The following is a 12,450-nucleotide window of genomic DNA, read 5'->3' as shown; positions in this document are numbered from 1 at the left end:
ATAAATTCTTCAAGAAAATAGAAGAGAACGCAATATTTAGAACTTATTTTATGAGGCCAGAATTACCCTATCAAAAGAAAACTAGAATTCATTATCTCTTCTGAACACAGATGCAAGAATGTTTAACCAAAATACTAGCAAATTAAAATTAAAAATAATAATGCATCATGGTGAAATGGGGTTTATCCCAGGAATGTAACACTGGCTATATATTTGAAAATCTCATGATATAACTTACCGTATCAACAGACCAAGTAATAAAAACTGAACTATCTGAGATGCAGAAAATCTTTTGAAAAATTTGATATACAGTCATGATAATAACTCAAAGGGGACTAGAAATAGAAGGGAATATCTACAAGAGAAAGGGAATATCTACAATGTTTGCTTACATCACACTTAGTGGTGAAAGACTAAATACTTTCCTCCTAAAATCAAGAACAAGGCAAAGACAGCTTCTTTCACAATTCCCATTCAACATCATAATTCTTAGCCAGAGTGATAGGCAAGAAAAGGAAATAAAATGCATATAGAAATAAAACTGTCTCTATTCACAGGTAGTATGATGGTTTATGTAGAAAGTCCCAAGATGTCAACAAAAAAAAAATCTCCTAAACTAATAAGTAAGTTTAGCAAGTTTGAAGACACAAGGTCAACATACAAAATGCATTCTAATTCTATATATCAACAATAAGCAATTGGAAATTTAAAAAAATTTATAGTACTATTTTTAGCAGTGCCAAAAAAATTTTTTTAAAAAACATGAAATACATAAAATCCAACAAAAATATATGCAGGATTTATATCATGGAAACTAAAAACACTGATGAAAAAAGTAAAAAAGGTCTAAATAAACCAAAAGATATACCAAATTCATGGATTGGAAGACTCAGTATTGTTAGGATATAAATTCTTTTCAAACCTGTCTTAGACTTAAAACAATGTCATTCAAAATCCCACAGGGAATTTTTTTTGTAAAAATTGGCAAGCTGATTCTAAAATTTATATGGAAAGGCAAAGGAATTTGAGTAGCCAAAATAATTTTGCAAAAGAACAAGTTTGTATAAATCATACTACCTGATTTCAAGATTTATTCTAAAGCTACAAAATTTTTTTAAAAGACTGGTATTGGCATAATGATAGACCAAAAGACCAGCAAAATAGAACACAAAGTCCATATATAGACCCACACACACGTAGTCAATTGATTTTCAACAAAAATGCAAAGGCAATTGAATGAAGAAATTCTAGTCTTTCAACAAATAATGCTGGAGTATCACTGACTATTCAGAAAACAAGAACCTCAACTTATATACCATGTGTCTTACATAAAAATTAACTCAAAATGAATTATAGACCTAAAAGTTAGAACTAAAGTTATGAAACTCTCAGAAGAAATTATAAAACTTCAAGGAGAAACTATTTGTAATTTCTTATATATTTCCCTGAAGTCATAATCCATACAAGAAAAAACCTGATGCACTGAACTTCAGCAAGATTAAAAACTTCTGCTATACAGAAGACACTGTTAAGATAATTAAAAAGTCAAACCATGCACTGGAAGAAAATGTACATTAATCATATGTCTGACAAGAGACTTGTTTTCAGACTATATAAAACACTTTTATAACTCGATAATAAGGAAACAAACAAACCATTTAAAAGAAGTGGGCAAAATATTTTAAAAGACATTTCACCAGAGAAGATACAAGGATGGTAAACACATACGCACGTGCAAAGATGCTCAGCATCATTCCATGCGGAGAAAACCACAATGAGATACCACTCCGCATCTGCTAGAATGGCTAACATTTTAAAAATAAATTGGTGGGGCGCCTGGGTGGCTCAGTTAGTTAAGCGTCTGCCTTTGGCTCGGGTCATGATCCCAGGGTCCCGGGATCAAGCCCAGCATCTGGCTCTCTGCCCAGCGGGGAGCCTGCTTCTCCCTCTCCCCCTCTCCCTGCTTATACTCTCTCTCTCTCTGTCAAAAAAATATCTTTAAAAATAAATTGACAGGTCCAGTACTGACAAAGATGTAGAGAAACTGAAGCTCTCCTACATTACCGATAAGAATGCAAATGGTACTGTCACTTTGGGAGCCAGTTGGACAATTCTTACAAAGTTAAACATGCATACATTTACCACATTACTAAGGAAGTCTCCTTCTAGAGAAATAAAAACTTATGTTCACACAAAATCCTATGCGTGAACACTTATAGTAGCTTTGTTCATAATTACCCCCAAATTAGAAACTACTCATACGTCCTTCACCTGGTAAATGCATAATCGAACTGTGACACGCAGTTTGGAATGGAATAGCAACCTACCAAATTAGAGAAAGTATTTGTAAATCATATATCTGATAAGGGATTAATATCCAAAATATATAAAGAACTCCTACAACTCCGTAGAAAGAACCTCCAATCCAATTAACAAATGGACAGAGGATCTGAATAGACTTTTTCTGAATAAGACATACAAATGGCCAAAAGGCACATGAAAACGTGCTCAACATCACTCACCATTTGGGAAACGCGAATCAAAAGTACAGTGAAGCACCACCTCGCACCGGTCAGAATGGCTAGTATCAAAAAGACAAGAAGTAACAAGAGTTAGTGAGGATGTGGAGAAAAGGGAGCCCTTGCGCACTGTTGGTGGGAATGTAAATTAGTGCAGCCACTAGGGAAAACAGTATGGAAGTTCCTCAAAAAGTAAAAAAAATAGAAATACCCTATGTCCCGGTACTTCCACTTCTGGGTATTTTTCCAAAGAAAATGAAAACACTAATTGAAAAGATATATGCACCCCTGTGTTTATTGCAACATTATTTACAATAGCCAAGATTTGGAGGCAATTTAAGTGTCCATCCATAGATGAATGCGTGAGAAGATATAGTGTATATATACACAGTGGAATATTACTCAACCATAAAAAAGAAGAAAATTTTGCTATTTGTGACAACAAAAATGAACTTTGAGGGCATTATGCTAAATGAAATAAGTCAAACAGAGAAAGACAAATACTGTATTATTTCATTTATATGTGGAATCTAAACAAAACAAAACAAAAACAGAAACAAAAAAACCTGAACGCATAGATACACAGAACAGATTGGTGGTAGTTGGGAGTAGGTGAAATGGGTCGAGAGTGAAAAGGTACAAATTTCCAGTTATGAATAAATAAGTCCTGGAGATGTAAAGTATGGTAACTGTAATTTTAAAAAAGAAAGTGAATAAAATCATATGGTACTTACACACCCTGCAATGTTTTTCAGCCCTACAAAAGAAAGAAATCTTGCCATTGGCAACAATATGCATGAGTCTGGAGGCCATTAGGCTGAGTGAAATAAATCGGACACAGAAGGACAAATATTACACGACACCTTTTATATGAGGACTCTAAGAGTCAAACCCATGGAAGCAGAGAGTAGAATGGTGATTGCCAGGGGCTGGATGACGGGGACATTGAGTCAAATGGTACAAAGTTTCAATTATGCAAGATGAAGAAGTCCTAAAAATCTGTCCAGAATAGTGCCTGTCGTTAATACTACTGAGCTGTATACCTAAAATGTTGCTGAGAGGGTAGATCTTCTGTTAAATGTTCTTATCACACAAAATAATAATAGAGTGGAGGGAACTTCTGAAGTTGATGGATACGTTCATGGCATAGATCGTGGTGATGGCTTCTCGAGTATATACCATCTCCAAACTCATCTAATTATATGCAGTGTTTTTGTTTGTCAATCATACCTCAAAATGATTTAAAAATCAAAAAATAAAAACTAATAATAAAAACAAGGAATGAATCTGTATTTGGAAGAGTCCTTGGCACTTGGGAAGGACTTACAGAAATTGGCTGTTATGGACATGTGTATGGATGCATTAATAATATTTACCTTGTATTTGAACTGTGAACCAATCTATACACAATCGTACAATCTATTTTGCAACTCAATAATTACCAATTAACTCAGAAATATCCTGACTACAGATAAAACCCTCTATTAATACCAAGAAAATCTTCTGGACTGGTCAACAAGTTTTGTACCTCTCAGATCACCATTTGTTTCTTATTAACTAGAGCATTCCCAGTGGGGAAACGGCATTTTCTAATTCAGTATCAAAAACAGAACAGAATGCTGGTCACCAAATAAATATTTCTTATAAAACAAGGCAACCTAAGAAATGCTGTAAATGGAATTTAGAGTCTCCAAGCAGCTGTGCTTTGCATGGAACACAACAATCAAGATGACAGCACAGAGACACAAATAGACACAAAATATCTATCACGTAGGTGTGATTTTCCCAGTCTTTGAAAGAAGTCCAGCCTTTCAAGTGTTGTTTCAGTGTAGACTGTGAACTTGGGATGGGCACAAGCTATGTGTATTTGTCATTCGCCCATACCCCCTGGCACGTACTGCTGTTGAAAGTTGGTTGAATCGAAGGAGGGATGGATCAACCCACTGCTTCTAAACATCATCACATGCTGAGGGCACACGTCAGACTCACCCACTCTCCCAACATGTCCCTAAGTCTGAAGTCGAAGCCCATGAAATCCTGTGTCAAAGTGAAGTGTAACGCCAGGGACTCCGCACCACACATGCTCATTCCTGAATGAACCTGAGACTTCTAGAGCAGGACTACCTCCCATAGAGAACCTTCAAGATCCATCTTGCAACTCACCTACTTTTTCAACCGAGGCAAATCCATAAATTTCCAAATCTTCCAAGGAAGTGGTAGTGGGATGGGGCTTATTAGGGCCTTGTAGGGTGGGCGGATGGTCTGTATGCCATGCCTGTAGAGTGGGAAAGCAGTGAAGACAATGTGCTGGCTCCACACTGAGGCAGGGACAGAAGGGATGGAAAGCTCCTCTGAACCTGACGTCACAGGAAGTGGCTGGAAGAGTGACCGGAAGTAATGCCAGGGTCAGCCCAGCCGCAGGAAGACTGCAGTGGATGCTTTTTTCCTTAAATTTGACTAAACCTTTGAAGGCAACAAACGCACCTCTCTCCCTTTGGCCTCAGTGGCAGCTAGTGTAGTTCTAACTACATAGCAGAAGCTTGTAACAACTCCTTGTTAAATTGAACTAAATGAGGACTTAGTGCTGGAGGAAGCCGGCTTTGTCAACTAAATCCAAACACTGGACACTGTGGGGTAGAAAACACCGATATGATTCCAACTATCATTTCCCCTCAATTCTGACCACATATCAGGGAGCCTTGAGAGTAGAAGATTAGCTCTTGCCAGGAATCCAAACGAAGAGACATCCACAGTGCAAGACGGCAAGCAGGTTTGAACCCAGCTGCTGGTGCTGTTCAACGAGACAAATGCCCAGAGGCAGACGTTGGCAGTGACGCTCTGGTCAAATGCAGGTTGTTGGGGGTAAAACTTTCTTGATTGATCAGCTGTCTGTCATGGGTCACGGGAAGCTGAGTGGTAGCGTCTGTACTCATATTGTCACACCTGCCAGGGAGAAGGGTGGGACGCATGACGTGGTATGCGGCTTGGACAGGTTATTTCAGCTTTCAGGGTCTCAGTTTCAACTCTACAATGATTTAGGTGAGATGCCCTGTGAAGTCTCCACCAGCTCCAGGAAGAGGAGGGAGTTTGAAGTCTCTTTCTATTTAAACGAGTGCTCTAAAAATTGTCCTTAACTCATTTTTGCTAATGATATCATAATGTGCTAAGAGTAACTAATGATCGTGAAAAATGAGTTATCAACTCCCAGATGTGGTGTCTGCTTCTAATCTGTTTCTCCAGTTTCTCTGCGGCAGGGGCGATCTGCAACCGCATCAGCCAGCCTCCTCGCCACCTGGCTTCCAGATGGGTTTGGATGATGGGGAGCTGGCAGGAAATAGGAAGAAGTGGGAAGGGAAAAGGAGGAAACTAGGCGTGGTCCCTTGACTGAGGTCATGCTTCTCTAAAACTGGACTTCTCCATGAGACCCTCCCTCTGGATTCTGCTAGTCATTCCTTCCTCTGGCTCTCCAGGCTCAGGGGCAGTCACAGTCAATACTGACACAGTATTTCTTGGGGTCCCCACCTGCAGCTATGTAACCAGTCCCCTTTTTTCAACCTCCTTGAATGATTCTAATTTGAATGTGACATCTGTTCACTGTTGGAATCCTGATCCACTGTGGCTTATACAAGTTAGTCAGTAATAAATGTTTGCTTAGTTGATGAAATATGTATAAGGTCTTTGTCTGCTTTGATGGCTGTATCACCTTTAAAATGGTCTGACTAAGGTTGTGGGGAGAAAGGATAGAGAATTGTGAGCAAACATCCTGGACCAAGGAGCTTAGCTCTTCCCATGTGTCTCTAGTTGTCTAAGCCTCCCTCTTGGTGTCACTGTTGAAATCATGGTAGGTTTTACTCTCTGTATATCTGTCTATTACGTATCTATCTATCTATCTATCTATCTATCTATCTATCTATCTATCATCTATCATCTATCTATCATCTATCTATCTATCTATCTATCTATCATCTATCTATCTATCTATCATCTATCTATATCTATCTATCATCTATCTATCTATCTATCTATCTATCTATCTATCATCTATCTATCTATCATCTATCTATCTATCTATCATCTATCTATATCTATCTATCATCTATCTATCTATCTATCTATCTATCTATCTATCTATCATCTATATCTATCTATCATCTATCTATCTATCTATCTATCTATCTATCTATCTATCTATCTATCTATCTATCTATCATCTATCATCTATCTATCATCTATCTATCTATCTATCTATCTATCTATCATCTATCTATCATCTATCTATCTATCTATCTATCTATCATCTATCTATATCTATCTATCATCTATCTATCTATCTATCTATCATCTATCTATATCTATCTATCATCTATCTATCTATCTATCATCTATCTATCTATCTATCTATCTATCATCTATCTATCATCTATCTATCTATCTATCTATCTATCATCTATCTATCTATCTATCTATCTATCTATCATCTATCTATCTATCTATCTATCTATCTATCATCTATCTATATCTATCTATCATCTATCTATCTACCAATCATCTCCCTAAAGAGATAATCTGATGGATGCGTTTGAGGGTCCCTACCGTCACCCTCTAGTTCCAGCATCATTTTTGTCCAATGAGACTTGGGTGGCACAGCTCCTTCACAAAGCTTCTTTTCTCAGAGAGGGAAAGCAGATGGAAGTGTAACTTGCAGGGGCTTTGAGGAGTCCTGACCTGTCCAGGACAAGTGGACTGCAAAGGCAGGAAAACAGAACAGGGAGGAGTGGGAAGGCAAGCAGTCAGTATAGAGACCCATCTTTAGAATCCTTTCTAGCCACTCCTTCCCCAGTCTGAGACCCAGCTTCAACCCAGACCCTCCCAATACCTAGTGTCAACTGGCCTTCTCGAAGACGAGGCTAGGAGGAGATTTTCAGGGGCTGCTATTTGCAAGGGGGTTCCTCCCCTGATCAATTTTTCTTGCCTATAACTGCAAGTTCCCTTGCCTCCTGGTGAAAAGAAAGGAAGCATAATAGTCTTGAGTCACCAAGACTAATTATATTCCAGGTTCTATGTTACAATTGTGTATAATGTATCTCAGGCATCAGGTCTCCAGTTTCCAAATGGAAAAAAATGCATAAATGAAAAACATTGTTACAGAACTGGAAAAAGGCTAACTGAAGACCTGGAGGAGATACTAACTGGAGACACTGGAGGAATTCCTCCATGCTAGTGGGACTTTCTTGAGATAATGATCCTGGTCTCAAATTCTCTGTCCTTTGGAAAAAAAAGCTGAACAGAGCCAGTAGATTGAAAGAAGCAGCACACCTAGAAGAAACACAGTCAGAGGAGAGCAATAAATAATGCGTTCAGTTATTCATTTGCTCATTCGTTCTTTCACTGAAGACTTATTTATTGAACACCTGCTATGGGCCAGGCTCTACGTGTGATGCCAGGACATAACAGTAAATGAAATAGCAGACACGGCCTCTGCCTCAGTGGGCAGTGGAGATAGGTATGGCAAGTTTCCAAAAAAGGGGGACATCAATTGATCTCTCTTTTGAAGGGGAGATACCCTTTGTTTTGGGAAGATTACAGAAGAACCCTTCAGTCACCCAAACATAAAGTAAGTACCTAGTCACTGTCTGAAAGGAAAAATGAGGTTTAGCTCTCTGATCTCTGGATGAAAAAGCCTTGCTGTGCCTCCCCTCTTCCCTGGTGATGTCTGGGCTTGAAGATGGGTGACTAGTTGGGTGGGTGGGTTTGGACTGAGGTCAGCAGTCCCTTGAGTGGGACAGGATCTAGACTCTCTTCTTATGGTGCTCAAGTTACAGCAACCTTATCAACTAGGATAATCCTTCTGGGTTCGAAGACCAGGAAATGAGCATTATTTTATTTCTACTTGTACATGTCAATTCTGAGATCCCATATGCCCAGGTAGAAACTCTTCAGGCTCAGTCATTACTGGCGCTCCCTCCTGCACCCCACGTCCCTTCTCTCCCACCAAAAGGTATCCTAGGTATCCTAGAAAGAAGCATTTGGGGGGCCTTTCTGGTCCCTGGGCCCCAGTTGCCTGTGACACAATCATCTACTCTATTTATGTTCATTCACTTTCACCAGCTGACGTTTGGTGTACTTGTTTGCGTGTTTTCCATCTGCTCCATAATATATAATCTTTGTGAGGGCAGGGATTGGGTGTGTAGCCATAGTACTTAGAGGAAAGACTGGCACGTATTTTGAATTTAACTGACATTAGCTGTGTGAATGAGAGAAGAAATGCCTTGTCACTAACTCTTCATTCACTCCCAGGCCGGCACGGCCAAAGGCAAACATCCTCCTGCTCCCTGCTACGTGTCAGTGGGAGAAGGCCTGGGATGGGGTCAGCTAGAAGGCTGTGACCCTTCGGGAGATTTACAAAAATTTCTCCACGAGCCCAGCTCGAGCCTTACTGGCTCACTATAGCCAACCTCACTCCACCACGGCCCCAGGGAGATGGGTAGGAATGGCCTGCAAAGTCCATCTAGCATCTACCCACCATCTTAGGGGAAATGTCTCCTCTACCTGTAACTCTCAAAGCATTCATCCCTTGCCCTTGCATATCTCTTTAACGTGCTTGGACTTCCGAGGAGAAAGTTATCTTCCGGTATTATCCAAAGCCCCTTAAACAAAAACCAAGAAGACTTGGCTGCCATTTTGGAGCCAGGGAAGGAAGAACCATGTGGAGAACAGTTCAGGAAGGACAAGCTGGTGAGCAGCTCACCTCAACACTGAAAAATACTGACCAGTGTCCACTGGGTTGAGCCACCAGAGAGAGTGGGGCCTGGGGAAGCTGAGTGTGAGGTGGATCATAGAAGCCCGGGTATGGCGGCGCTGAGACAAATGTGTGGGAATGAGGTGGAGGGCTGGGGGATGGAGGGCAGGTGATTAATTCAGGGACTCAGCTCCAAGCAAAGCATAGTGCAAGGGAGTAGCTGAGGGGGCACCTGAGGTGATGGAAAACATTTTTTTTTTAATTTAAATTAAAAAAAATTTTTAAGTAAGAAAGACTGGAGCATGTCTAAATGTCGGGGAAGAATCTTTCAGGACAAGAGGGAGACACCACGGTGTAGAGATAGGGCACTGGGCCTCGGTCTGGGAGGCTTCTCAACAACAGGATAGGCAAGCTGCAGGCTTGTGGGAGACCAGTGGCTCTGCCTGCTGGCTCTGCCTTGAGAGGTGAGGAATCTCCTGAATCAGGGGCAGCGGAGGATGCGGCTGGGTGATGATGGGGAGTAGATATCAGGACCCTGGGGACAGCCTGACAAACCTTCGTGGAAACCTGTAGGGAGCTGAGGGAATCCCAGACAGAATGGTGGGCTGGAGGGGTACGTATTGCTCACTGAGAATCTTGGATTGGAAAGCTTTGTATTTTCATTTCCCATCTATATCTTAGCCATATGTTTACCCATTTGATGACTATTTACTGTGAGCCCACTCTGTGCAGGCCCTGTGACAGGCAGGAGCAGAGAGGGGAGGCGGGAGGTCAGAGTAGTGGCAGAGTCATTGGTGTCAGTGGGTGTGTTGGGGGCGAGTGTGGGGTGGCCAGATTGTGGGGTGCCTTGGAGGCTGTGGAAAGGATGTAGGATTTTACCCTGAAGAAGCTGGGTATCTCAGAGTACTGAACAAAGGGAATCCCCTTGTAACTCCAAAGCCCGGAGTAAACCCCTCCAGCCCTCAGAAGTGTTCAGGGCCAGTTACTTCAGGGCCTTCAAGAACTTTCTCTTCTTCTTCTTTTCTTCTTCTTCTTCTTCTTCTTCTTCTTCTTCTTCTTCTTCTTCTTCTTCTTCTTCTTTTTAAGATTTATTTATTTATTTATTTATTTATTTGAGGGGGGAAGGGCAGAGGGAGAGAGAGAATCTCAAGCAGTCTGCCCTCTGAGTGCAGAGCCCACTGCATGGCTCGAGACCATGACCCTGAGATCATGACCTGAGCTGAAATCAAGAGTTGGATGTTCAACTGACTGAGCCACCCAGCCGCCCCTCAGGAACTTTCTATCACTGGCTAATTCATTTCGTCTTGTTCAGGAAGACTGCCTTAACATCAGCTATTCATTTCATCATTGGTCTGATAACAGAAAGCTGCACATGACTGTGTATTGCTCTCTTATTTCTGTTCAAAATTTAAAAATTTCCTGGAGCATCTCAGACAGCAAAAAGAATGTACTCATTTTTTTTCCTTGAAAAACATAGGTGTGGTAGAGTGCATCTAGGCCATAATTTAATTATAAATATTTGGAATTGTCCTCAAACTTCTTTCAGTTAAGAAGGAAGGCTACCCCAATGGTAGCTAGAAGGACTGGAGAGTAGGAAACATAAAGCCTCATAGTGAACAAACATGAAATCCTCAATATATCCTAAGTGAAAATTGAAAATGACCAGTTGCCTAATACAATGACTCCCTTTTCTTATTTGACGTCTCATTCACCTATGTGTATTTGCCCTAAGACGTCAGTGGTTATCTTTTTCCACATGCAAATAGCCTCTGTACAGGGGGCAGGCACAGACAGCCTCGTTTCTACCAGGTGACAACCCCACGTCAGAAGAGCTGATTGGATCAGGGTGTGGACCCTGGCCCAAGACATCCCATCAGAGTCTGTCAGGATGGTTAGAACTGGATACCGAGAGACTTGGAGAGCTGGTTGAGAGAAGCAGAGTTACAAGGTCTGGGAGACAGATCGTTGCACACAGGGTGGTCGCTGGACACTGCAGTTGTACATGGCAGCTCTGTGTGAAGTCTAGGGGCTGGTGGCATTTGGGCGTCATGTGTCCAGAGAAAGCCATCTGTAGGGAAGAGGATGAGGCCATGCATGGAGAGCAGGAGAGAGAACAGACCAGAGAGAAAAGGAGGCAAGAGCCACTACTCACCAACCTGTCACTCCCTGCAACCCCGCAGCACCTGCCACACATTATTTCCTCTCCTGAGACTAGGTGGTCCCCCCTTATGCAAACCCTTGACTTAGCTCTCGAGTTATTTCTCTTCTTGGCCATCAAATAATCTCAGCCTGAGAGAATATTGCTTTCCCAGTCTAGACCAAGAATTTGTGTGTGGTGTGCTAAATGTATTGGCTTCCAACGTTATATCAATTTTATTTCCCTTTTATCATAAACCCTTGTGTGCTTAGCTCTCATTATGATTTTTAAATTTTGTACAATAAGCTTACAACTAAGATTTAAAATCACACCTCCGTTCATAATGGGTAAGCTCTGTGGTTTCATATAATTTTACTGAGCTCAGCCTGATCTGAGAACAGTTGGAAATGGATGGCCAGGAAGTCATCTTACTTTCTAAACTCACTTCTTCTCTCCAACTGCAAAATAGTTAAACCTCAAGGAGATGACTTTAAGGCATCCACAACGTGCAAGATGCCCCACAAACACAGGCTCATTGAGCATATCAGCAGAATCCTCGTAATAGGGACTCGGAGCTGATTTCTGTGCGGAGAGAGGAGCCCCACTGTAACCCCATTCATCATCACATTCCCAAATTCCCCAGCCTCCTGACCTGACCAGGACATGGAGCTTGGGTAGGTCAAAGGGGAGAAAATAAGTCAAAACTCATCTGGTAAAAGCTGGAAATTATGTTTTAACCAGATGGTCATAAATATGCATGAAGCCTCCCAAAGAGCGTGTTGCCTCCTGAGACCGTAGCACAAACAAAGCATTTGCCAAATGGGAAAATTGGGAACCCAGGATCCAAGCACTCGGAGAGTTCAGGTGCTCCATGCTAGAGATGGTCAGGAAGAAACATAACTCAAGTAAGAGAAAACGGAAAGGACATCTATTAAGTAGTATGTGCTAGTGTTTAAATTAGGACTGTGTTTAACCTTCTTTCAACCTCAAGAAAACAAATCCACGGGTACGTAAACTTTTTCTTACAGGGTGAGATAGGAATTTAGGCCTTGCAA

The sequence above is a fragment of the Ursus americanus genome, chromosome 11, assembly GCF_024610735.1.
Source record: "Ursus americanus isolate L20-20 chromosome 11, mUrsAme1.1.p, whole genome shotgun sequence".
NCBI classification, from domain to species: Eukaryota; Metazoa; Chordata; class Mammalia; order Carnivora; family Ursidae; genus Ursus; species Ursus americanus.
Note: the sequence above shows the minus strand (reverse complement) of the source record.